The sequence below is a fragment of the Halichoerus grypus genome, chromosome 2 (genome assembly GCF_964656455.1).
Source record: "Halichoerus grypus chromosome 2, mHalGry1.hap1.1, whole genome shotgun sequence".
In the NCBI taxonomy this organism is placed as follows: Eukaryota; Metazoa; Chordata; class Mammalia; order Carnivora; family Phocidae; genus Halichoerus; species Halichoerus grypus.
In genome coordinates this window covers 173,577,683-173,603,564 of record NC_135713.1, presented here as the reverse complement: position 1 = coordinate 173,603,564, position 25,882 = coordinate 173,577,683, and positions in this window count along the sequence as shown.

The following is a 25,882-nucleotide window of genomic DNA, read 5'->3' as shown; positions in this document are numbered from 1 at the left end:
AAAGTAGGTGTTCTTATCCCGACTTGAAAGATGAGGAAACTGAGGTATTTGGTGAAGCCCAGGATTCCAACTAATGACTCCAGAGTGTCTCCTCTTTCCACTATGCTCCCTACGGCCCCCAACTTCATTAGGTTCTCGTCACCTGACTGATGGCCATAGAGCTGAACTGAGGTCACTGGGGGCAAAAGAGTGGGGTGGGGGATGCAAGAAGGTGGGTCAGTCTTCGACCATGAATCCTAAAGGGGAATTGGGGTCTTCACATGGAGGCTGATGGCAGGAAGAGAAAGAAAAACAGATATCCTAACCATTAGCACAAAAACTGACACAGAGTAGATGGAACAAATGAATGATTGATGGAATGAATGGACCAAAGCCCTAAAATAAAAATCAGTGTCTTTATTCAGGGTCAGGTGGTAGAGAATATCCAGATACTGAGAGAGAAGAATCAATCAATGACCCAATGTGGGATCAATGTCTCAATCCAGAGTTGGATGGGAAAGGAGTCCACATTCCAATGTAGGGATCAATACCCCAGTGAAGATTTGGTTGATCAATGTAATCTGGTAATCAGGGTCCCCTGCGGGAATCAATGTCCCAGTAGAGTTGGTTGAGAGGAATCGACGTCCTGCCATAGAAATGGGTAAGGGAATCAGCCTCCCAATGTCGAGATCAATGCCCCAGTTCAGAGTTGGTTAAAGGGAATCAATGTCCCAGTATGAGGATCAATGCAGGCAATGATATACAACAATGGGTGTGACAGTCAATGTCCCAGCTGAGATCGATGATAGCCCAAATCCCGCTACAGGAATGGATGGGGGTTCATGTCCCAGTGTGCACACCAGCTTGCCAATATGGAAAACAGAACCTATCCAAGCCCCCTTGCCCAGGTGGCTTTTCCTTCTCTTATTTGATCTGAAGTTACAGTTCCCAGAACTCCCTGGCCCTTTCACCTTCCTGGCTAAGTCCTCCACTGCAGAAAAGTTGGGGATGGGGTCAGTGTTCTGCCTGCAACTTGGCCCAGTCTGGTTGCCCACAGCAGTTCTCCTTGGAGGACTCCTGTTCCCTAACCTGTCTCCAGAGCCAGCTTGCAAGTACATCCAGAGAATTCCAGCCCAGAAGAGGATTATTTCCCACAGGGAGACCAGGCCTTGGGTTCCCCAGGGCTGAGCCCAAACCCGTAGCAGATGAGATGCAGTCACAACCAGTCCGTTCTGGCCTCATTGGTCTGATGCGTGTCAAAAAACCCGTTATCCATGTTATTTAACATTATACCTGACATTTGAATGATTGCTTCCCCCATTTAACAGATGAGAAAAGTGAGGCCACAGAGAAGTGGCAGAGATAGAACTAGAAGCTTGATTTCCTGCCCACCAGCTCAGCCCTTTTCTAGCTACATCAGGGTGATGTGACGGAGTCCCCCCCATCCCCTGCCAACACCACCACCCCCTGCCATAGGTGGGCTCTGGGAGTTTATCACACAATTTGGGCAAAGGGGTTGAAAGCATCCCCCCCACCCAAACCTTCACTTTCCTACATCTTCCCCATCACCCTCCAATTCCCAAAAGCTGGGTGGGGGGGGGCAGGATGAAGGCCCCTGTTGCTTTCCAGAGTTGGAGATGGAGCCAGAGGGTGAGATGCATAAGCCCCCCAGCCTCAGCCGCCGCAGGGGCTTAAGGGGAGGGTGTGATTTTTCTCTCGCTCAGACAAAAGCCTGGCCGTGGCATCTGTCGGCCGACTCTTGTGTCTCGCAGCTGCTCAACAGTCAGACCCAAGGCAGGTGCCAGTTTGGGGAGGGAGGGGACACCGACGCAAGCACTCACACCCCACTTCTCCTCTCCCACACACCCCTGCACATGCAATGCCTCCTGTTGCCTATCCCACCCTAGGAAGCCCACCCTGCGCCTCTAAGACCCAGGGCTTTGGGGACAGGACCCCCGTCCCACATGGCCCCACTGCCCTTCCCCCGTGTACGTGTCCTGCCGAGCCTGCTGCCAGCGCCCTTGGGCACCTTTGCCCAGCCAAGGAGGAGCTCGGGGCGGGGGGGTGTCTGGCAGGAGACGGGACCCTTGTGCCTGATGGGATGTCTCTCACTTAAGCTTTTCTTACTGGGGCCAGAGGGCTTCCCAGAGACCTCCTAGGAGGCTGGAGGCTCCATTCTTCAGACCCGGGAGGGTGGAGCCCAGAAACACGGGCTCGAAGAGATGGGCAGACCCTGATGGTAGGGGGGAGAGAGGGAGAGTGCGGTGCATTGTGAGACTAAGCAAAAAGAGCCGGGAGTTGTGTGTGTCCGCGAGAGTAGGAGTTACCCCTATGAGAACACACCCAGACGAACACACGGGAGTGTTCACGCACATCTTTGCACCCATACACACACGTGTGCGCGCACAGAGCCCTGTGACACGTTGGAAAACTGTTTCAAATGCCCGAACACTCAGAACCTTGCGCTCTCCATGTTTTCAAAAACATTTATTTATTTGTGTACTTATTTATTTAAGTTGCGTTACCACCCACGCCCCCTCTGGAAAGAAAAATGTTAAGGCAGCTGAGACTCCTCCATTTAGGCAACTAATTGTAAAATCTATTTTATCGTCCACATATATATATTTTTTAATTCTATGGGCAGAGGAGAGTGTGGTAAGGGCAGTGGGGAAAGGGGGTGGTGAGGGGTTGCCCTATTAAGAAGATGATACAGGAGGAGAATATTTCCGCGAAAGCCACTTGGGGGGGGGGAAATGTATAAATTTTATACGGAGATGCTTCTGGGCCCCTCCCTGGTGCAGTCCTCTTGACCTCTTCCTCCCCGCTCCCGATCTCCCGGCCGCCTCCCTCTTCTCCTCCCTGCCTGCTCAGGCTTCTCCTGCCTCCCCCTCTTCCCCCCCCTCCCATGCAGCCCCCAGCCCTCCCCAGGGCCCCCTCCTCAGATGCAATCCCCCTGCTGTAATTTCTGGGGGAATTGCTTCATCTCGGGTGCAGATATATTTATGTCAAGGTGCAGCCGCACAGATAGCCTTCCTCTATGCATAGTAAGAGGGTTTCAGAGAGAGAGGTGGTGCCCAGAGCAAGGCCTTATCAGAGCAAGCTGCCTGCCATTTATCTGATTCCCCATCAAATAGGAAAACGGGCCTCAGGCTGCTGCTTCCACTTTCCTTGGGAAAGCCATGGGGGGAATAATAATTTACTCCAATCTTTTTGTTTCCAGCGCTCACCTTCAGCCTGACACAGCCCAGGGTCTCTCTAGCACCCCCTGCACCCAGCGACGCCGGCCTGGGAGCCCGGGAGCCCGGGGTTGGGCCCCGGCCCCCAAGGGCCCACCTCGGGACGCCCCCCAGAAATGCCCTTGCTGGTTGAGTGGACCTTCATAATGGATTGGCACGAGCTGGAGAAGATAGCCTTTGGCATCGGGGAGTGTAGACGCAGGGGCAGAGAGGCGGGGACCCAGCAGGGAGTGGGGGAGGCTTGGCCTGGCTGCGGGGGGGAGCCTGGCTCCCTTCCCGGCCCCCACACATAGGCAGATCCCCCACGAACACTCACTGTGTGTGTGTGTGTGTGTACACGTGCATGTGTCAGACTTGACCCTCTGAGCGTCCCCGTAGGAGGACCTATCGATGCCTTCATCTGTGCGTGTCCGTCCATCTGGCCATCTGCGTCTGCGGCGGACAGGCCGGGAAGACCGGGGCAGTTTCTGTTCTATGTCACCGACTCTGACCTCCCACCTCAGCTCGCAATTCCAATAGCCACGAACAAGCCCAAGACAGGATGCCAGGGGCTGCCGGCAAGCAGGTGGGCAGTGGGCGAGGGAGGGGTCCGAGCCGCGCCGGGCGGGGGTCCTCTCGCCTCACCCTCCCTGGTGGAGCTTCTCGGGGGGCAGCAGGCAGCCCATCTGGTGCAGGAGCTGCGGAGAGGTGGGCGGTGGGCTGGGGGCCCCTCCCCACAGGCCGGCCGTAAATCACAGGCATGTGGCCAGGGGGGCAGGGGGTGGGCGGGGGGCCAGGGGCCAGCCGCAGCGGCACACACGGGCCAGGGCAGAGAGGCCAGGGTCAGGTGCAGCTGTAAATTGTCACCTAAATGCTTGCAAGCCAAGGCTAATCAGGGCGCTGTGACAGAACGCACCTGGCCCTACCAGCCCCAGTGGTCGTCACGCTTCTATCTGGGCAAAGCACATACATGCTCGCAGATACAAAAACACACCTGCACACGTGCCGCGTGCAGAGCTGTGCGCGCGAAGGGGTCACACCTGTACCTGGACTCGCAAAGACGCATGCGCACACCAAACTTACTGTTGCCGTGCGTGTGTGTACACACACACACACACACACGCATGCACACACAGCCAGGCAGCTCTGCACCCACTCATATTCGTTCAGGCCCAGGGACGCAAAGATCTAGCGAATACACCTGAGCATTTGCACGCCCGCACAGGTGGGCGCGCACAGCGGGGGGCAACTGGACAGCACAGAGGGCAAGCCCCCTGCAGGAAAGACACGGGACAGAAAAGAGGGAGACATGCCTAGTGGGACAGTGCCACCCCCAGCCCCGGACCCCGGTGCCTGGGTTTTCCTCCCAGCCTTCACCCCTTCTTCGGAAGTTCAGCCCTCATCTGTCAAGAGCTCACACCCCTGTTGGGGCTCTCCCTGCACCCATGCTCTACCAGCATTTATTAAGCACCTACTTTGCTTCCGGCAGAGCCTACGGTGTTAGAGCTCTGGCAATAGGATCCCCGCCTTCAAACTTAAAACCCAGCAGAGAAACGGGATAAATGGGCAGACGATGACAGCACTCGGGGACTCTTGCTACGAGAGGCTAGCCCCCGGCAGTGGGGGCACGGAGCGGGGGCATCCGATCCAGTGTGCAGGGGGAGAAGGAAGGCTTTCTGGAGGGAGCCGCGTCCCAGCTGAGGCCTGACGACAAGGAGGAGTTGGCCAAGTAGAGAAGCAGAGCGGAAGAAAGGATGTGCCCAACCCCCGCCTGAGTCGGGTAAATGCTGGAGGGGACGGAATGGGCCCTTGACCATGTGGTGGGACACCCATAAGGCGCTTGCTCTGGAGCCTTCATGCCAGACCTACTGCACTCCGTCACCCAGACCCAGGAGAGAACTAAAAGCTGGACCCAGCCTTCCCAGCAGGTGCCACAATCAACGTGTCTACAGGATGAGGGGGAGGGGGCTCACAAGGAGGACCGAGGAGAAGGACACCGAGCCCTCCCTCCCACTCTCCTTGCTCAGGCCTTCTGGTTCTACTCAGATCATTCTCCACTGTGGAGGCTTTACAGACCTGCTCAGTGTCGCTCAGTGGGTTCCGCGGAGCCCTTCCTAGGACCAGGGGTGATACGGACAGAGGTTGAAAAGCAGGACTCTGGAACCTCCCGTTCTCCATCTAACTAATTATCTGCTTACCCTGTTAGACTTCCAAACAGGACCTCATTTGAACAAAGGACTCCAGGTGTGAAGACAGTTAATCCCTAGGACAAAGTCCAAAGTCAGCTTGGCATTCAGAACCCTCCCCAACCTCTCCCTGCCCAGCCTCACTCCTGGGATGCAGCCTCCTGGTCCCCACCAGCCCACCACGCCACTGTACTCCTCCTTCCTCAACGCACTCCTCCGCACATACCAGCTCTGTTCTCTGTCCTGTCCAGCCACCCTCCAACTCACCATTTTTATTTTCAAACCTTCCTTGAGTGCCAGCAACATAGCAATAGACACATGATCTCATTTCATCTCCTTTATAAAATTCTGCAAGGTGTAGCCTCATTTTACAAGTGAGGAAACAGAGAGCTTAAATGATCTGCTCAAGGTCACTGTCACCTTGAGAAAGCTAAGGGAAAGGTCATTCTAGTTCCAACCTTAGCCTCCAGGCACAGGATCCATGCCCCTCTCTTCCCTCCCACCCCACAATGACAGCGGAGCAGGGGGCCTTCTGCCCTCGGTCTTACACCAAGACCACAGCAGAATAAATGGCTTTCTGGGGGTCAGTGGCCAAAAGGAGAGGAAGAGGAAGAAGAGGACCCAGGCATCCTTAGAAGCAGAGAGAAGGGCAGGCAGTCCTGGCTGAGGAGCACGGCGGGCAGGTGGTGCCCGTGGTCACATGCTCAGAAGTGGAGGCTGTGGCTGGTTACACGTTCAGGTGTGTCTTATCTCCTTCCTTGATGGGGTGGCCTCCTGAGGTCAGCCAGCAGCACCTTAGGGCAGAAGAACAGGAGAGAAGAGAGCCGAAGCTCTGGGCTCTCGGCCATGCTTCTGAGCTTCTTAGAGCCTCAGTCTTCCCATCTCCTAAAGGAGATGATAGTGTCTGCCCAAGATTGTTGAGAGAATTAAATGTGACTGCACCAGGAGCCTGAACATGGTAGATCTTCCCCAAATGCCGGCAGCTTCCTCCCACCCCAAAATCACGGGGTAGGCTACATGCGAACTGATGGATGGACGTGGCTGGAGGGGGAGAACCACATCTCAGGGTTGCAGGGACTGTAAAGGGCCTCGGGTCTCGGCCTGGCTTGTAGGTGACATGGTGGGGTGAGGGGGCAATAGCTCATTTTTCCTCTTCCTTCCCCACCGGCTTCCTCTCTTGCCCCAGGCAAGTACCCGGCCCCTTAGAGTTGAAGCAGATAAAGATGATCGAGAACATTGGGGCAGCACTTTCCTGGAGGAGCTCCTCTGGTTAAATGCCTGTCCCCCTGTGTCAGGCTGTTCCTCTGCTCCCCCCACAGATCACCGGGAACAGGACCCGGGCTCCCCATCACCAACACAGACAGCAATCTGACCCACATTGATCAGCTGGGGCCCCCATTGATCAGCTTCTTTGGCAAAGAAACCAGCTCGGCCAGCAGCCAGTTGGGCACCCAGGTGGGGGCCGCAGCCTCAGTCTACTGCCTCACCCCCACACAGAGCCCTGAAGGGTTGAGGGCACCAAGTAGGCAGGAGTGTGTAGGGAAGGGGAAGGAAAGCAAGGAGGGGTGGGGGAGTGGAGGGGCGGGCAGGTCAGCCTCAAACCCAACTGGCTTCACCCACCCCCCCACCCCAGCCCAGCGAGTTTTCTTAGTGTTGAGAAAATGGTCAGCAGCTTGTCACAGTCCACTGACTCCAAACAGCTCTCTGGAAACATTGTTGAATTTAAATCCAAACACAGAGATAGCCACGTACATGCGTGTCATTCCTCCTGCCCCTTCCCCAAACACAAACATAGTTATCTCATGGCAACACACACACTGTGTGATTCAATTCCGTCCAAAAGCATTTATTGAGCGCTTAGATGTGCCAGGCGCTGCAATGACAAACAGCTTCAAGGCCTGAAGGAACATTAAGCGGAGGGACAAATGTGGAAAGAGGTCATGAGAGGGCAGGGGAACAGGTGCACTTACAGGAGTATAAGGTACAGAGGAAACAGCAATTAACTCCAGGGTCAAAGGAGGGCACTTTCTCAGCAGGGTTTTTAAGGATGAATAGGAGTTTGCCAAGTAGACAGAAAGGCAAAGAGATCATCATGATTGCCCGCCTCCTGCCATCTCTGGCCACACATTGCACTTCTCATCATTTTGCTGACTACGCACTTTCCGTTAGGAGTTTCTGTTACCCCAGCACTCTTTGTGCTGTTCCAATGGCCTGAAATGTTCTTCCTCTCCTTCCCATGACTATTCTTTATTCAACCTTCGAGCCTTGCCTTAAAGAACTATCCCTTCCTCTGTGAGAGCTACAGCCCCCTTCTAGATGCTGCCATAGTATCCTATGTCTCCCCTTTCCTAGTTCTCTGCACACTGTGTTCACTTGTTCGCTCCATGAGGGCAAGGACTTGTGGTCCCAATAGCATCAGAGATGGTGCCTGATACATTTCAGGAGCTCGCTGGGTGGGTGGGTGGATTGATCATATGGATGGATGGATGGATGGATGGATGGATGGATGGATGGATAGATGGGTGGATGGATGGATGGACAGATGACTTGTTCCAGGAGCTACAAGTAAATGAGAATGTAGGGCTGCAGAGGTGTGTAGAGTACAAGGGGTGAGGTGGGGGGTGGGGGGAATTGTGGGAGATGGAAGGGAAGAGGCCGACAGGAGTGGGAATGTGGAAGACCGTGTGGCCCATGCCTACTGCACATCGGCATACAGAGTGAATTCTAGAACATTATCAGTACAAGACCCCTTTGAGATAATATAGTCCTAACCTCCACTTGACAAATGAGGAAGCTGAGGTCCAGAGAAGCGGGGCTTACTCCAAACCACCCGGAGGATAAATCAATGGCTCTGCTGGGGTTATACCTCCAGGCATGATCTCCTGGTCCAGGGCGCACTCGGTCTTCTATACGCCTGGAGGGGTCAGGAGGTGATGAGACCACCTCACTCGGGCCACTGCTAAAGGACATGTACTGAGTTCAGGCACACACAGCCCCCAGACCCATCGGAGCAAGGGGCTGAAACCCAAGTGCGTCTCACTTAATCCCAAAGGGCAGGTGAATAGCCTGTGTCACTGGGCGGGGCAGGTACGGCTGCCTCCGTATGTCGCTGGCTTCCGGCACTCAAGCAGTCTCACCGAGCCCTTCCCTGCTGCCTAGCTCTAGGTGCCGACCACATGCTCACCTCCTCCTGACAGGCCTCTTCCACGTCAGGTGGGGGTGGGGTGGGTGGAAAGGGGCTAGGCGCAGCCCACGAAACTGGTGAGGGAAGGAGGGGAAACCTGGCCTCTCTCTGCATCTGTATGGAAAATCCCAGCTCAATGTTCTGATGGTTCCCGCTCAGGTCTGATCCCTGGGGTCTGAAGGCTGGGGCAGTATGGCTGAATAAGTCTGGACCTCCCATCCATGCCGGGGAGCAGGAGAGGGCCCAGCACAGGCCTGACAGCTCATCAAGTGACGTGGAAAGGAGGGGGCCGGACTCCAAAGGCAAGGGGTGCTGTTACCACAGAACGGGGAAGGGATGCTGAGCAGTCGAAACTGACAGATGGCCACAGCAGGACCACCACAGGACCGGACAGCTGGGGCCTATTGGAAAGAGTACTTAGTAATAATAATAACAACGACAAGAGTAATAATAGTTCCGAGTATGCCATGCAAGTACTCTGCATACATTGTCTCATTTACACCTAGAATCAGAAGACTCAGGTTTGAGTCCCAACTCTGTGATTTACCAGCCCAAGGGCCCATCACTGAACCCTCTGACCCTGTTTCCCCGTCTCTAAATGGGGAAGAACATAGCCCCTCTTCCAGGAGCTGTTGGGGGCTTCTCTGTCAACTGGGAACCACAGAGAGGTAGGAGAAGTTCTCGGTCCTGTTTGTGCACTGATTCCAAGTGGAGACAAGGAACAGGGAGATGCTTGGAGCGAACCAGAAGGTGTTCAAGGCCAAGGAAGCAGCAGGCTGGCTTCCAGGCTGACTTGGCAGCAGGAACAGGCCCGCCCAGGGCACAGGAAGCCCTGTTCTGGGACCCCCCCCGGCCTGGCCACTCTCCCCGCCCCCCCCTCCGGAAAAGGGGGTGAAAAGAGGAGTTAATGGATTACAGAGCCAGGCAGGAAGAAGAGAGGATTTTTCATCTTAAAATGTTCTGAAATAATTCATATTTGCTTTGCAGGACGGCATTGTGTGCTTGTCAGCCCTGTAATAACTTCTGGGCTTTTATTTATTGTTTTGCCTTAATGATTTCGTGTTGCTCTGGTGTGGAGAATTTTCAGTGTCTTGTAACACATAATGGCAGAGAAGGCCCAGGACTGGGCAGGCCCTGGTGGGAGGGGGTCACACTTCCCGCCCCCTCCCCCAGCTCCTACCCCTCCCCCTGGAGATGGCAGAGCCTCGTGCAGGAGACAGCAGAGGTCAAGCTCTGTGGAAGGTGCTTTATCCGGGAGGGCCAATTCTCAAACACCCTTTGGAGCTGATCCCGTAATCCCATTTTACAGAAGTGAAAACTGAGCTTTGGAGAGATTGCAAGACTTGCCATCTGACTTTGCGTGAGCAAGCTAGGATTTATACACAGGGCTGGGGCGCCTGGCCGGCTCAGTCTGGGGGGCGTGCGACTCTTGATCTCGGCGTTGTCAGTTTGAGCCCCACATTGAATGTAGAGAATTCTTAAAAATAAAATCTTTAAAAATAATAATAATAAACAGAGGTCCATGTATTCCAGCCTTTTGGATACTGGTGGGTCTTCCACTGCGGGATGTGTAGGAATCGCCTGGGGAGAATTTCTAAAATACAGGTTCCGAGGACCCAACTCTGGAGATTGGGCTTGAGTAGATCTCACATGGTGCCGGAGGCTCCTTATTTACCCAGCTGCCCAGATGAATCGCAGCCGTGTTGGGGGAACTCAACTGGTGGCCGAGGCCGCACTCGTCACAACTTGGCCCCTGTTCCTCAAGAGTTGTGGTCCCACAATTGGCCAGCTCTCTCACAAACATTCCCATCATCCACTCCTGTCTGCCTGTCATTCTCCATCCTGTATCCCTGAGAGCTTGGACTCCCCACCAGACCTCTAGCCCCTTCAGTGAAGCCAGGAAAGGAAGGGGAGGGGAGGGAGGAGAGGCTTTCTTGGTTGCCATGGTGATTCTCCACCTCCCAGTCTGTGGGGGGAGGTAGTTTCATTGTGAGCCTCCAGCCAAGGCCTGGAGGGAAGCAAGCTGTCCCGGGCAGGGGGGAGGCAGAGGGGTGGGAAGAAGACTCTAGTCGCTGGGGAGAGAGGAAGAGGGGAGGAGGGGTGGGGAGCAGGGTTGGGGACCCTGGGCGCAGGGCAGCGGGAGCAGAGAGCCAGCCCCTCCTGATGCTGGGGCTGCCAGCCTTCAGCCAGGGGGCGGGGTGGGGTGGGTGCGGGAGCCGAGGGCGACAGGGCCTGATGCTTCCTGAGCCCAGAGCTGGCAGAGGCCCCCGGGCAGGTGGTGGCAGAGATGCAAGGATGGACGAGACAGCCAGAGACTGGCACAGACCCGAGTCAGAGCCCCAGGGCTGGGAAAGACTGGGGCTCTGAAAGCAAAGAGGGGATATGGGAAGATAAGGCAAAGCGGCAGAACCCTTCGCAGACCGCGGGCTGCAGCCCACTCCCACCCCTGGCCGGGCCAGGGCTGGCACAGCCTGCGATCCCAGCCTGCTGGGCTGGGCTGGGCCGGGCCGGGCTGGCAAGCCGGATGGCACAGGCTGCGGCAAAGGCAGATGGAGCGAGGAGGGGGCCTGACCCCCAGCCCACCAGGGAATAGCTGGGATTGTCTGTTCTTTGGAGCCGTCCCTCTGCCCCACCCCCCCACCCCCACCCCCAAACCTCCCGCCTCTGGGAGCATGGCTAGGGACAGGGGAAAGAAAGAAGCCACCTTTCAGAGCCGGCGTCCCCACCTCCTCCTGTTCCCTTTGGCTTTCTTCCCCCGCCTATGGCACGCACTGCCTGCTCCCAGCCTGGCTCTGGCAAAGACCAGGATGCCGTGGGGTGTGGGGTGCGGAGGGAGCACAATGGGGCAGAGAGGGAGGAGGAGCGACAGAAGCTGGGAGATGAGGAGAGAGGCCCGGTGGGTGCTACGCCCCTCACCACCGTGTGTCCGGCCCGCTTTTGCTTTGTGCCCGGCTCCACGGAGCGCTTTACCTGTGTTCACTCAGTCCTCGCGATGGTCCTGATGAGCCACGCTGTTGCTCTCGGCCCCACCTTACAGATGAGCAACTGAGGCAGAGACAGGTGGAGGGGCTGACCACCCCAAGTTCACGAGCTGGGCATCGGCCGAGGGAGGGTTCAACCCAGGAGAGGTTCAAGTTCATGCTTAGCCCCCTCACCCTACCGCCTTTTACCCCTCCCGCACATTTTTAGTCTTTACATGGCTTTTTCCTTTTGGCCCTATCTTTTCTTATCATCTCTCTACCCAGCCTTTCTTCCCTCTGACGGCGCATTCTCACCGACCCAGGTCACCACGCTGACACTACTGTATGAATGGCCCTATGCAGACACGTCCACGTGTGAACACGTGGACAGTCACATGGACACTCACAGGCGTGACCACTGGGGAGTCCACAGGCATGGGAGCGGACGTGCACGCCACTCGCGATAAGCACATACATCCATGTCTGTGTACACAGGCACAGTCCGTTCACACGTGTATCCATCATATACACCACACCCTGGGTAGGTCTCACGGGTTCTCACCAACAGAGCGTTAACTGTGGCAAAACAATCTCAAACAATGGTTGAGCCAAAAAAAATCTGTTTGGCTTTGCAATAAAGAGCTGCTTGGCATATGGGGTTTTTGGCAATACATTTACCTTTCTAGGTTTAGCTTGGGCTGATGTGACTTCCTGAATGTCTGTGGCTTGGCAGGCCCGGGTTCTGGGTAATCAGCCCTGGAGAACCCGCCAGATGCCAGGCCCACAGCAAGGCACCTACCGGCCGCTCTCCTCCATCCTCAGGGCGACACGTGAGGCAGGTCTGGCTGTTCCCCTATCATAGGTGATGTCCCTGACACTCAGGGACTTGCCATTTGTGTGGTCACACAGCGTGAGGGAGGACTCGAACCCCAGGTCGGCCTGAGGGTTTGTAAAGCTTGAGTGCCTGCAGGTGGGTTGGTGAGCCAGACATGTGACTTCCCAGGCGTGCCTCATCCGTCTGGAATGTGGCTGCCTCACCGTCTGGTCACGTCTGGGCCCCTCTTCTGCGGCCCAGGCTGGTGGGCGTGGATGGGCTGCCGTGGGCTCGTGCTGAGCCACTCTCCAGAAGGCCCCACACAGGCTGTGCACAAGTAGGCCTGCGAAAGTCTTTTCCCCGCTGATGAGGAGGCTGATAATGATGGCTCAGATGATACAAAGACCAGACAGACTTACCCACCACTGGACTCAGGCCTATGCATTCCTTTAGCATTTCTCGAATACCTATTATGTGTCTGACATTTCCCGGGGCTCTGAGCACAATACAAACAGGAATCAAACTTGAACTCTGCCTTCCTTCCAATAGCTTAGGAGAACAGTTTTCAGATGTGGAAACAGCTTTACTATAGGGTTCAAAGAAACCTACATGCTGTAAGAGAGCTGCAGATAAAAAGTGAGAGACCACTTCCAGCTTGAAGCATCAAGGATGCCCTCCTGGAGGAAGAGGTGTGTGATGAGTCTTAAAGAGTGGGGATGACTTGTGGCAGCAGAGGAGAGCGGTTCTCGATTTCCCAAGAAGCACAGTCCAAGGCACACCAGGACATTGGCAGGGGGAGAGCAAGTAGCTCCATTTTTCTGTGGTAAAGACCATGAGAAAAGAGTGGTGGGGTGGACTGGGGTCAGATGACAGGAGATCCTGAGACCCGGGACGGGGAGTTTGGACTTAATAGGGAGCTGTCAAAGATTATTGAGGGGTGGGGAGGAAGGCCTCAGGAACTAGGTTCATTTAGGAAAGCGAAACTGCAATCGTGAGCAAAGTAAATTGGAATCATCCACGTATGCATGCATACACGGACATGGACATCCCGGGAGATGTGCGCATATGTGTGTACGCAAGTGGACGGGCCCAAAATCACACGATTAATTCCTGAGCCCAGCTCCTTTTATTTTTTTTTAAGATTTTATTTATTTGAGACAGAGACAGAGATAGCGACAGAGATAGCAAGAGAGAGGAGGAGAGGGAGAGACAGGCTCCCCACTGAGCAGGGAGCCCGACATGGGGCTCGATCCCAGGACCCTGGGATCATGATCTGGGCTGAAGGCGGACGCTTAACCAACTGAGCCACCCAGGCGCCCCCCAGCTCCTTTTAAATTGTGAATTGTATTTGTTTATTTGAATAGGTAGTACATTCACATGACCTACAATTCAAAGGAATCTAAGGGAATACACTGAAAAGTAAAGCTACTCCCAACGCCATCCTCCACAACCCTAGTTCCTCTACCGAGAAGCAAGCACAGTGGTCGCTTTGGGACCTTCCTTCCAGAGATGTTCTTACCTAGACAAGCAAATATCTAGATGGGCTCTTATTACACACATTTTTCTGCACCCTGCTTTTCTCACTTAACAAGATTAACATCTTGGCGGTCCTTATACATCGGTACATGGAGAGCTGCCCTGATCTTCTTCTTCTTTTTTTTTTTTTTTTTAAGATTTTTATTTATTTATTTGGCAGAGAGAGAGAGAGAACACAACAGGGGGAGTGGCAGACAGAGGGAGAAGGAGAAGCAGACCCCCGCTGAGCAGAGAGCCGACATGGGGCTCCATCCCAGGACCCTGGGATCATGACCTGAGCCGAAGACAGACGCTTAACGGACTGAGTCACCCAGGCGCCCCTGCCCTGATCTTCTTAACACCAGTATACTATTCCATGATAGTTGGACACCTACATTATTTCTGGGTTTTGGCTCTTACCAAAAATTTTGCAATAAATAACCTTGAATATGTGTCATTTTCCATTTTCTTTCATTCATCCAGTAGACATTCTTTGAGTACCTACTATGTCCTGAGCAGCAATCCAGGTGGCAGAGAGAGAGCAGTGAACAAAACAAGCAAAAGTTTCTGCCCTCGTCCAGCACAGCTGCCGAAGTGCATGTGTAAGTCAGTCTGCAGGATACATTCCTAGAGGTGGAATCCCGAATCAAAATGTCTCTGCATGTTTAAATTTTAGTAGATAAAGCCACATTTCCCCCCTAGAGAGGTGTCCCAGTTTAGCCCTGCAATGTAGGAGAGTGTCTGTTTCCTCATCCTTTACCAACAAAATATTATCACACTTTTTTATCTTTGCCAGTGTAATGTGACAGGTGAAAAATTTGCATTTCTCTTATGATGAATGAAGTTAAACATCTTTTCATACATTTAGGAACAATTTTCAGGTCCTTTTCTGTCAATTTCCTGCTATCCTTTGCTCCTATTTCTTTTAGGTTGTAGATCTTTCTCATATTGATTTGTGGATTCTCTTTATCTATTAAGGTAATTAGCCTATGATATGAGTTACAAATAATTTTTCCCTAGTTTGTCATTTGTGTTTATAGTAGTGTTTTTTGGGTAGACTTTTTTTCCTTTTTTGAGAGAGTGTGTGCAAGCAGGAGGAGGGGCAGAGAGAGAGGGAGAGAGAGAATCCCAAGCAGGCTCCATGCTCAGCACAGAGCCCGACTCAGGGCTCAATCTCATGACCCCAAGATTATAACCTGAGCTGAAGTCAAGAGTCGGACACAACCGACTGAGCTACCCAGATGCCCCTTGGCAGACTTTTTTTAAAATGTAAAATAGAATTTAAGAACAATTTTGCTCATTCCCAGCTTTGTCTCCCATGGTAAAATGTTTGCTAGGGTTGAGCTATGGGTCCCAAAAAATTGATCTTGGATTCCAACCTGGATTCTTTTTTTTTTTTTTTTTTAAAGATTTTATTTATTTATTTGACAGAGAGAGAGACAGCAAGAGAGGGAACACAAACAGGGGGAGTGGGAGAGGGGGAAGCAGGATCCCCGCCGAGCAGAGAGCCTGACATGGGGCTCGATCCCAGGACCCCGGGATCATGACCTGAGCCGAAGGCAGACACTTAACGACTGAGCCAACCAGGTGCCCATCCAACCTGGATTCTTAATAGAAGTACAGGTTCTAGGCAAAGGAAGGTGATAGTCCTATCCTGCTCTGATGCCCCATCTCAAGAGGTCTTTGGACAAAGGGGAACAAGTGCAGAGGAGGGTAACAAAGAGGGTGAATAGGCTTGAAATTAAGTCACATGAGGGATGGTGATGGGACTGTGTCTTGGGGCCTGAAGCAGATCATCATCTATGAATATCATCTTGGGTCATGGGCCTGGCCACATGATGCAGAACCAGGCCCTGTAAAGGAATCTCTGGGCAGCCAAGTGTCAGATACTGGGGCTCTCGTTTAAGGCAGAGCTGTCTGAAAATAGAATGGCCTACATTGTGAGGAAGGGAGCTTCTTGGCATTAGAGATGTACAAACCAGAACTGGATGACCACCTCCCGGAGATGCCAGGGGTTAAATCAGATGTCTGTCAAAACTTCTTCTAATCCTAAGAGCCCATAATTGTCCACACCACAAGGAATCTTAAAATTCCCATTTTGCAGATGAAAAAAGGGAGGTGGGAAACTAACGTGCAGTGAGCACTGGCTTTGTCTCGGGCACTTTGACACATACAACCTGATTTTAAAGGATAAGGACCAGAGAGGTTTAGTGATTCACTTATGGCTACACAGCAATCTAGTGGCGGAGCCTGAACTGGAACGCAGTTCCCCAGTTTCGAAATCAGAGCTCTCTCTGCTGAACCATCTGTTCCTGTTCAATAACTAAACACATGTTTATTGCATGTCTATTGCTTACCTCCTCTGAACTGACACTAATGTGGCCAATGAGAGCACACTATATGCAGACTGTTAGCAAAGGCATCGGATCTTTGCCCCGCTAACGGTCACTGCCTCATGGGCAAGTACAGGCACCATCTCTGCCTTACCTGGCTCAATGTGAATGGCACCCTGTGGAGTTGTGCGACGTGGTAGCCCTAAGTAGCCCTATAATGAAATATGAGACAATTTGTAAGTGCAGTAATAAAAATGTACACAAAGTGCTATGGGAATACAGAAGGAATGATTTCTTCTACCAGGGAAAGAATTCAGGAAAGCTGCCCAGAGGAGGTGGCATTTGAGCAGGACCTTGAAGGATATGTAAAAGAACAAAGCAAACAGAGAATAATCTCTATATTCATTCCACACACATTTTCTGAGCAGCTCCAGGTTGCCAGGAAGAGATGAGTAATTCACAGTCCAGTAGTAGAGACAGACAAATCACCAATAAATTGCCATAGAGTATAAGCACCATAGTGGAAACATGCTCACGGTACAAAAGCAAAGATAGCCCCTTCTGAAATAAAGTTGGGGGGGGTGGGGATGCTCTGGGAAGGCTCCTGGAGAAGCGAGGACTGAAATTGCAGGAAGGGAAATAGAAAACTTCCAAGCTGGGGCACCTGGGTGGCCCTGATTTCGGCTCAGGTCATGATCTCAGGGTTGTGAGATCGAGCCCAGCGTCAGGCTCCACACTTGATTCTTTCTCTCTCTGCTCCTCCCCCCAGCTTGAGCATGCACACATGCTCTCTCTCTCTCTAAAAAAAAGAAAAGAAAAGAAAGAAATTTTTCAGGCTGATGATAAGGGAGTTGGGAGAGAGGGAAAGGTGTTCCAAGCGAAGGGAATGGCATATGCAAAGTTTCTGAGTCTTGGAAGATCTTCCTGTCTTCAGATACCCAAAACAGATCAGAAGGGCTTGAGTGCAAAATACCGGGGTGGTGGGCAGCCAGGCAGGAGGTGGAATTGACATCCAGGCTTTTAGGCAGGACCTACCAGGTTTCCAGATGAATGGGGTGTTGGTGTGCACAGGATTTAGCAGGCTTAGCAACCTTCTTTCCCAAAGCCGTGCCCCAGATTGAGAGCTGGAAGAGAAAAGTGTGAGCCATAAATCCCCACCTCCTCCTGCTGTGCCCAGCGCTGCAGAGCCGGGAGTCTCCATGGCTCTCCAGTCCCACCGCTGCGACCCCGGCTAATCCAGCCTCCTGGCCCATCTGACACACACTTCCACTTAACATTTTGTTAGCGACTCTATAAACGAGCTCTCCCTGACCTTCAATCCCTGGCTAATTGCTGGTTTCATGTACAAGACTAGCTTAATTTTACGTGATAATTACCTGAGAGTGGTAATACATATGGCATTGCATGTTGGAAATGTCAGGCCTGGGAAACTACCAAGTGGCCATAGTCGGGGGCAAAAGGAGAAGGCAGCTGGGTGGCGGGGGCCTTGGAGAGGCAGCCAGGGAACGAGGCCACGGGGAGAGGGAGGGAAGACGCCGGGTGCAGTCCGAGCTCTGGAGAACTGGGACCCCCAGGCTGCAGTAGGGCCCAGAACCCACTGCTGGCCCGGCACACCCAGGGGCACAGGCCGGAGGAGCTGCTCCTGCAGTGCTCAGTCTCTCTCTCTCTCTCTCTCTCTCTCTCTCACACACACACACACATCGTGGACAAGCATGGACCAGATCAGAGACACCACTCCTCCACGCTCAGTCACCCACTCAACAGATGCTCACGGAACACCTACCACGTGCCAGGCAGTGTGTGGACCCTTGCACTTGGAGGAGGTTGGAAACAGGTGAAGGGCTTGTTTGGGTTGTCACAGTTATTTGGAGATGGGCTCCTGGTATTAGATAAGCAAGCCAGGAATGCTAAAAATGCTTGCACCTCCCAGTAGCGTCCCATTCAATAAAGAATTGGCCCACCCCAGACCCAGTTAGGAAGCCCCACAGCTAAGCCAGGGCCACAGCCCTGAGGAAGAAGAAGGGCCCCCGCCTTCTAGGAGTTTACAGTCGGGGAAGCACAACCTTCGCAAGGGGCTTGCTGTGCATGAGCTATGAGTCAGGAAAGACGACTCAGGGCGTCTAGCAGGTGAACTCACAAAGTCCAGGGCTCAGAAAAGACGTCCTTCAAAAGGTGCCATCCATGCCCCCAGGGTCTCCAGTTTGTGCCTAGAGCAGTGCCCGGCATAACAAATGGTGTCTCTGTGCACGTGTCTATACCGCAGGCCCGGCTGCACGCACCCAGGGGGTGTGGCCTGGGTTCCTTTTTTCTCATCACCCCAGGGTACGGGGCAAGGCAGGTGGGCTCCAGGGCCCTGCGGTGGTGGGACAGGGGAGTATAGGCCTAGAAGGAGAAAGGGTGCCCCTGGTCAGCTGGAGGGGCCCTTCCACAGGGGGCACACGTGCACACCCACTCATGTGCACACCCACTCACGTGCACACTCAGACACGCACACAGGCCACAGGACAAAGCGAGAAGCACACTCCCCAGTTTAAGGCGAGTTCTAAAAACCCCTTTAGCCTCCTCACCCGTAGAATTGTGGACTCCTGAGCTGTGTTGGAGTAAATTACTTGCTTAATGAGATTTCAATTAACAAAAACAAATTGAAATTACTTTGGTAATTAAGCTGCTGTGAACCTTGTCAGCAGCCCTCCCTCAGACCTCAGATTTCCACGGGGAGGGAGCTGGGAATGAGGGGTCCACTCAGCAACGCTGCTGAGACTGAAGCAGGGCCAGGAGCTCCCTGCCCTGGGGACAGCACCCCAGGGGCTACAGCCTCGTGGAGCCATTCTATGGGCACCAAAAATGCCGGTGGGAGGAAGGGGCGGCACTGAGCAGCCGAAGTTCAGTTCAGATTGTAGTCCTGCCACTTGGCTGTGTGAGCAAGGACACATACTTGACTTCTCTGAGCCTCAGTTCCCTCATCTGTGAAATGGGGCTAATAATTGTGCCCGTATCATTGGGTTATAGGAGAATTAAGTGAATGAATGTATGTACCCAAAGGCTTTTAATTCACTTTTCCCTGTGTGGGGGCAAGCCCTCACAGGGCAATCTTTCCAACCTTGCATTTGCATTGTCCCGAATCCCAAAACGCCCCCCGCAGCTTCCCAGGGCAATCCTGTTTCTCTGTTCAGGTAAGGAAGGATCTACCACCCAGGTCCCCTGGGAGGTGAGGATTCTGCGAGGTTCTGCCCCATTCAGGCCCCCATCTCTTTCCATCAGAGCCAATAGCTAGGATCTGGGAGCTAGAGAGCCTTTTCTTCTCAAGTGGCCTGGAGAATACTCCTTTCCTGGGGTTACAAAATCACCCACACTTCCCACATGAGAAGCCTGGAGAGTTAGTGTAAGTACCCGTAGCCACATTGCACAGATGAGAAAATTGGCTTCAGGACGTACCTGGTGGTTGAAAGAGAAGAACAGTTCTCAGTGCTGGCAGAAATACACATATTTAGTCTCGTGAATTTTTAATAATAAACTTCTGGTTTTAATTTTTGAGTCACTGTTTGCTACTGCCATTCAGAGGGACTGAAACAGACATTTAAAATTTAAAAAGTATTATTCAAAATTCACAAAATTAAATTAAGGCACAAGGGATGTAAAAAAAGTTTTAAGTGATTTCTTTGGTTTTTCAAAGTTTGGAACACTTATACTTTTGAAGTTATTAGAGCAAAAACAGCATTAAGCTTTTTGGGATAGATATTCATGTTACATGTGTGCATTTGATATATATAACATATTTTATTTATATATAAATGTAAGTATACACACGCACACACATACCACACAAATGTTGTTTCCTCTGTGGTGGTTGAAATTAAAGATGGCTTTGTTGTATGTGTTCATTCATTCGTTCAACCAATTTTTTTCCTCCCATATATTATTTAACTCAGCAGCAGCTTTTTCAGTGCCCTTGAAGTGCCAGAGTGAACAAGCCAGCCTCAAACCCTGCTTTCAGGGAAATTGTGGCTTGTTGAGGAAGATGGACATCAGACATGATGTAGTAAGGTGAATATTGCAGAAAAGGAAAGGCAGGGCCTTGGAATCTTAGATGTGGGGGGAGAGGGGCAGTCTGCAGTAAACATTTAATTTTTTGTAATTGGACTAAAAATAATTTATATAGATATTTTAATGAATCCAAGAGTCCCAAGGCTAGCTAGTAACAGAACTGAAAGTAGACCGAGAAGTCTTCTGGTTCCCAGGCAAATGATTATTTTTTTAAAGATTTTATTTATTTATTCATTTGACAGAGAGAGACACAGTGAGAGAGGGAACACAAGCAGGGGAAGTGGGAGAGGGAGAAGCAGGCCTCCCGCTGAGCAGGGAGCCCAATGCGGGGCTCGATCCCAGGACCCCGGGACCATGACCCGAGCCGAAGACAGGTGCCCAATGACTGAGCCACCCAGGCGCCCCATGATTTTTTTTTTTTGATCTGACACACATCCTCTGGATAATTTGAAGAGCATCCCTGTCTTCAGTGAGAAACATCCTAAGATGGGCAAAGGAGATCTCTGACTGAGATGGTCCCACCATCCATGCATCTGTCAGACCACGGAGGTATCCCCCTTCGCACATCAGTGTCAGATAGAGGAGGTCAACATCGACATAACTTTGTCAGATGGAGGAGGTGTGTGTGTGTGTGTGTGTGCACCAAATAGGACTCAGGCTGATGGGTGTGTCACCCTCCAGCATCTTTGAAGGAGGAGGCTGAACACTGCTTGGTCTCAGCAGCCGCACCCTCCCGGCTAGGCTGACCTCTAGTGTGCCCTCTCAACCCACGCTGGGAGCCAGGCCCAGAGAACCTCCCAACAGTCAGACTCTCTCACTCCCTGAGAAGTGCTAACCTCACAGCCCTGACCCCTGCATACCCCTCTGCCCTGGGGCAGGAGAGGACAGAGTGCCATCCTCCAAGCACCCAGCTTGGGGGCGGGCTGTCCCCAGAAGGGGAGTCCTCTCTCTGTCCAGACTTCACATGGTGTATTTTGCACTGACTTCAGGCAACCAAGGGAGGAGGACACAGAGTTGTACTTTCCAAGTAGCTGGAAACCCTTAATCAATGTTAATTGGTTCTAATTAGCATATGTTAATTAATGATATTTACTACAAATTAAAGGTATGAGTGTTCCCAGAGGGTTTCCTGTTCATCCAATTAGTGCCAATTAGTTGCAATTAACACGTGTAAATGAGATTCCATTGAACCCAAAACAAACAGCACAGAATCTCTCAGATTCCCTTTTGCACCTTTTCAGTCAGCTAGGGAGCTGGGGGTGGAGGGTGAGAAGTGAGGGTGGGAGTGGAGAGAGAGACCCTCAGGCTGACCTGGAGCAAGATGCCGACTCTCTGCGACCCACGGAGGAGAGAAGGAAGAGCCAAGCAAGCCGCGGGACAAGCCTGGCTCCTGAGGCACTGAGCGTGCTCCTGAGGCCATGGGCCATGCCTTGGGCCTCCCTGCACCTGCCGGGACCTAACCCAGTGCACGGCCTATAGTAGGTGCTCAGTAAAAATTGGCTGAAGGAAAGGTTGGGTGCTTTGCATCAGGGGCCGATATCTTTAGTCGTAAAATTAAAGGATGAATTGATTAGGAAAATGTGCAGAGCTCTCTTCTCCATAAGGTCTTCCCAGGGGCTCTCCCAAGGAGCAAGATGGTATTTCCCTCTGTGACGTCACTTGAATGTCTACAGAGATATTACTCTAACGCCAGTGTTGCCATTTCCACATTTTATTTCCTTTTTCCTTAACCACTGAGGCCCCAACCTCTGGCACGGTGGTAACTGGATATAAAAACAGCCAGAGGGCACCTGGGTGGCTCAGTTGGTTAAGCGACTGCCTTCGGCTCAGGTCATGATCCTGGAGTCCCGGGATCGAGTCCCGCATCGGGCTTCCTGCTTGGCAGGGAGTCTGCTTCTCCCTCTGACCCTCCTCCTTCTCATGCTCACTGTCTCTCATTCTCTCTTTCTCTCAAATAAATAAATAAAATCTTAAAAAAAAAATATTAAAAAAAAACAGCCAGAAGGGGCTCCCGTGAACAATGAAATGCTACCCCAAATTCTCCACCGTGCAGAGCCTTCTGTGAAACTGTGACGTAAGATAAAGCCCCCAGTAAGTTGTTTATTGCTAACTCGCTTTTGCTACACCAAACTTTCCCTTCAAGTTGACGTTCATCATTTAACAGTATTTATTCGTCGCTGTGTACCGGGCACTATTCCAGGGGCTGGGGATACCGCAGTGAACAAAGCATCTACAAATCCCTGCCCCTTGGAGAGCCCATATTCTGCTGTGTATTATCACCCTTTCACTTGGGATTTTGATGGATCCAGGGTCAGACACACCTGGGTTCCGATCCCAGTTCTGCCTCTCAGCAGCTGGGGAGAGGGGAGGGCTGGGTGGTTAATCTATCTGTGCCTCAGTTTATTTCTCTGTAACATGGGTAGAAGAATACCTATCGCCTATCTTGCGGTCATGTTATTAGGAAATTAAGCTTCCTCCCTTGTCCCATCTTGGTGGGGTGGGGGCAGAATTTGGAGTTGAGCCACAAGGAAGGTAGGAGAGAGGGAAGCAAAACTCAATCTGAGCCTACAAATCCAAGTCTGATTAAGTTTTCTCTACATCTGGATCTCTACACCCAGACAATAGTCCCTCCCACCTGTGCATAGGACATCACAGCTTACAGCCCCCCCCCCCCGGGCAGGAAAGAAACGGGTTCAGATAGGGGAAGAGCTTCCTGGGTCAGATGTAGCTGCTGAGACTGCAGCCCAGACCCTTGGCTCCTTTGGCATAATGTCCTTTATCCATGACCTTTCTGAGTGATGAGAGACACGAATGGGGCCCAGAAAGGGTCACTCCAGCTGTCCTGCCGGGACAAGCCTGTACATCCAGGCCCCAGCCCTCCAGCTCGGCCAGTCCCCCCGCCACACACACACCGGCCCAGAGACCGCAGCACCTGCAGCTTTTGTGCTCCCTCCCTCACGATCTCGACTCTGCACCCCCATGGATTCTCAGGCAGGGTGTTTGATCATTTCATATTGCCTCAGGATCCCCTTTATAAAGCCAGAGAGTCTGCCTAGATAGTCTCTAAAACCCTTGCAGACCTGCTGTTCTAGGATTCTGGATATCCTCTGAAGAATATAGGTCCCACGTCTACAGCCTGTGCCCTGACACTCACAGCTGATGGGCAACCAAACAAGCCGTGATTTCCCGCTTCCTTTGGGGTCCCTCTCACCTGTAATGGCCTAATGGGCCCCCCACCCCCAGGCCTTTGCCATCACTCTCCATCATCCTCCACCTCCACCCCAACCTTCTCCTGCATAGTGATGAACCACCAGACATGGTCCCCAAGACACCAGGCCTCGGAAAAAGTTCTCCTTCTCTCTGATCAAATCTGATGTCAATTTGGAGGCCAGTGGGAGGAATGCAACTGATTGAGTTTAATAAAAAGAGCTCAGCTGGGTTATCTTCCGGGAGGAGTGTGTGGAAATGGAAATCTGCACTGGGGCTTCCTGGGGCTCAGTATGTCTTTCCTACCACTGCACCCCACCCCAGGGCCAGGGGGGTATGTTGCGGGGAGGAGTTCCGGGGGAGGGGGCGCTCTGGAAGCAAGTGGAAAGGCCTTTTTTTTTTTAAATTTTATTTATTTGACAGAGAGAGATACAGCGAGAGAGGAAACACAAGCAAGGGGAGTGGGAGAGGGAGAAGCAGGCTTCCCACTGAGCGGGGGAGCAGGGGAGCAGGGAGCCCGATGCGGGGCTCGATCCCAGGACCCCGGGATCATGACCTGAGCCGAAGGCAGACGCTTAACGGCTGAGCCACCCAGGTGCCATGGAAAAGGCCTTTTTCTGACTGCCCTTCCTTCCAGCAAAAAATAAAAGCAGCACTATTGGATGCCCACCCTGTGCCCGGCACAGCGCTAGGTCATTTACTCAAATTATCGGCACTTAGAGAGGAGGGCATTTGCTCTGAGTGCATCTCCAGGTGCCGTGAGCATCTTGGGCGGGGTCCGGCTAGCTTTGGGACCAGTGATCAGCCAAATCTGGCCACGAAAGGCAGAGCAGGAAGGTTGCAGTGAAAGCTAAGGAAAGTGCAGCCGGCTGTGTCCCCACAGCCCTTGCGGGGGGGGGGGGGGGGGGGGGAGGCGCGGCACGCACACAGGCACGCGCAGAGGCCCCTCCTCTCTCTCCGCCAGGTGGATGCAGGTTCAGGAGCCAACGGAGGATATAGTCCCAGGGGAGGAGGCTGACGCTAGAAGTTCGGATGTAAGAAGCCAGAGGTAGAGCGAGGTGAGGTGAATTCTCGGCTTTCAAGGACAAGAAGGTGGCCTCCAAAGCAGAGTTGTGGGAGCCCCGGAAACTCTGGGCTGAAGCAAAGGGACCCAGGCACAGCATCTGCTCTTTATCCCACTAATACCTCTTGAGAAGTGATATCTCTCTAAAGCCAAAGTTCCTGCGATGAGGCTTAACATGGCCACTTTGGGGAAGAAAAAAAAAAGACCCAAAACCCTCTGCTCCAGGAATGTAACAACAGAAAATAATTAAGGTCTAATAAGGTCAGTGTTCCACCTTAACACCTTTTCAGTTCCAGTTAAAACCTCTACTAATTTGCCAAGAAAAACCAGCCTCACTGGGGTCTTATTATTTGAATCACGTCCTGTCTCTTAATTTAAACGAGAGACTCACATAAGGATTTTTTTTATTTTAAATTACAATGCCGACTTTCTTCCAGTTGATTACGGTATATGACTCTCTGTTGGAAGGCCATTATTTTTTGCTATGATTTACAAAGCATTTAAAGTGAAATCAATGTAATAAATATTGAAGTATTGTAATAGATAATTCTATATATTTAACCAGAGACACAGCACAGCCCTGCTCTGGGCAGCCAGGAGAGGAGCAGGGGAAAAAATGGGGTGGGAGAGTAACCTGGTATTAACACGAAGGGTGACGTCTCGGCTTTTCTCCTGGATTCATTTGGCAAGATTCACTGAGTGCTCCCTAAGGTCCTGCACCCTGGATGTGGGACTGTGGCAAGTTGTGGAGTGCCCCAGCCATGTCCTCCGGACCGCCACAGACTCTGGAGAAATTCCCCTGCAATGGAGGGGACCAGAAGTGGAGACCATCAGAACCTGTGTAAGGAGCTCGGGGATGGGAAAGGGGTTCAACAGAAAGAAGAGGCCTCTGGGGAAGGGAGTGGCGGGACAAGTCAGGAAAGGTTTTCCCTAGCTTCTCCCCTTCTTCCCCTCCCTTACTTAGCTCTTCTTCCCTCTCCTTCTTGGTCCTCGTCCCTCTTTGGGTTGAGCTGTCTCTAGACGTCTGGCTATAGCTCAGCTGGGAGCAAACAACCTAGCATTCACAGCCCTGAAATCTCACGATGGGGGGAGAGGTGTGAAAGGGGAGACGGTGCACCAGTGTGACCTCGTGCTCACCTCCTGGGACAGACCCTACAGCAAGGAGATGGCCACACTCTGGGCTCTTTACACATAGGGAGTCGGATTTGCAGCTTCTTCCTCCATCACTCCAGGGAGCCGGCTGGAGCCCAGCACCCACAGTGCAGGCCAAGACAACTTCCCCAACTGGGGCCTCCTTTACCCAGGGACAGGAGCCTTGATGTCTCTTAAAGGCAAACTTTAAACTGTCCTGCTACCTGCCTCCCCAATCGCAAAAAGTACCC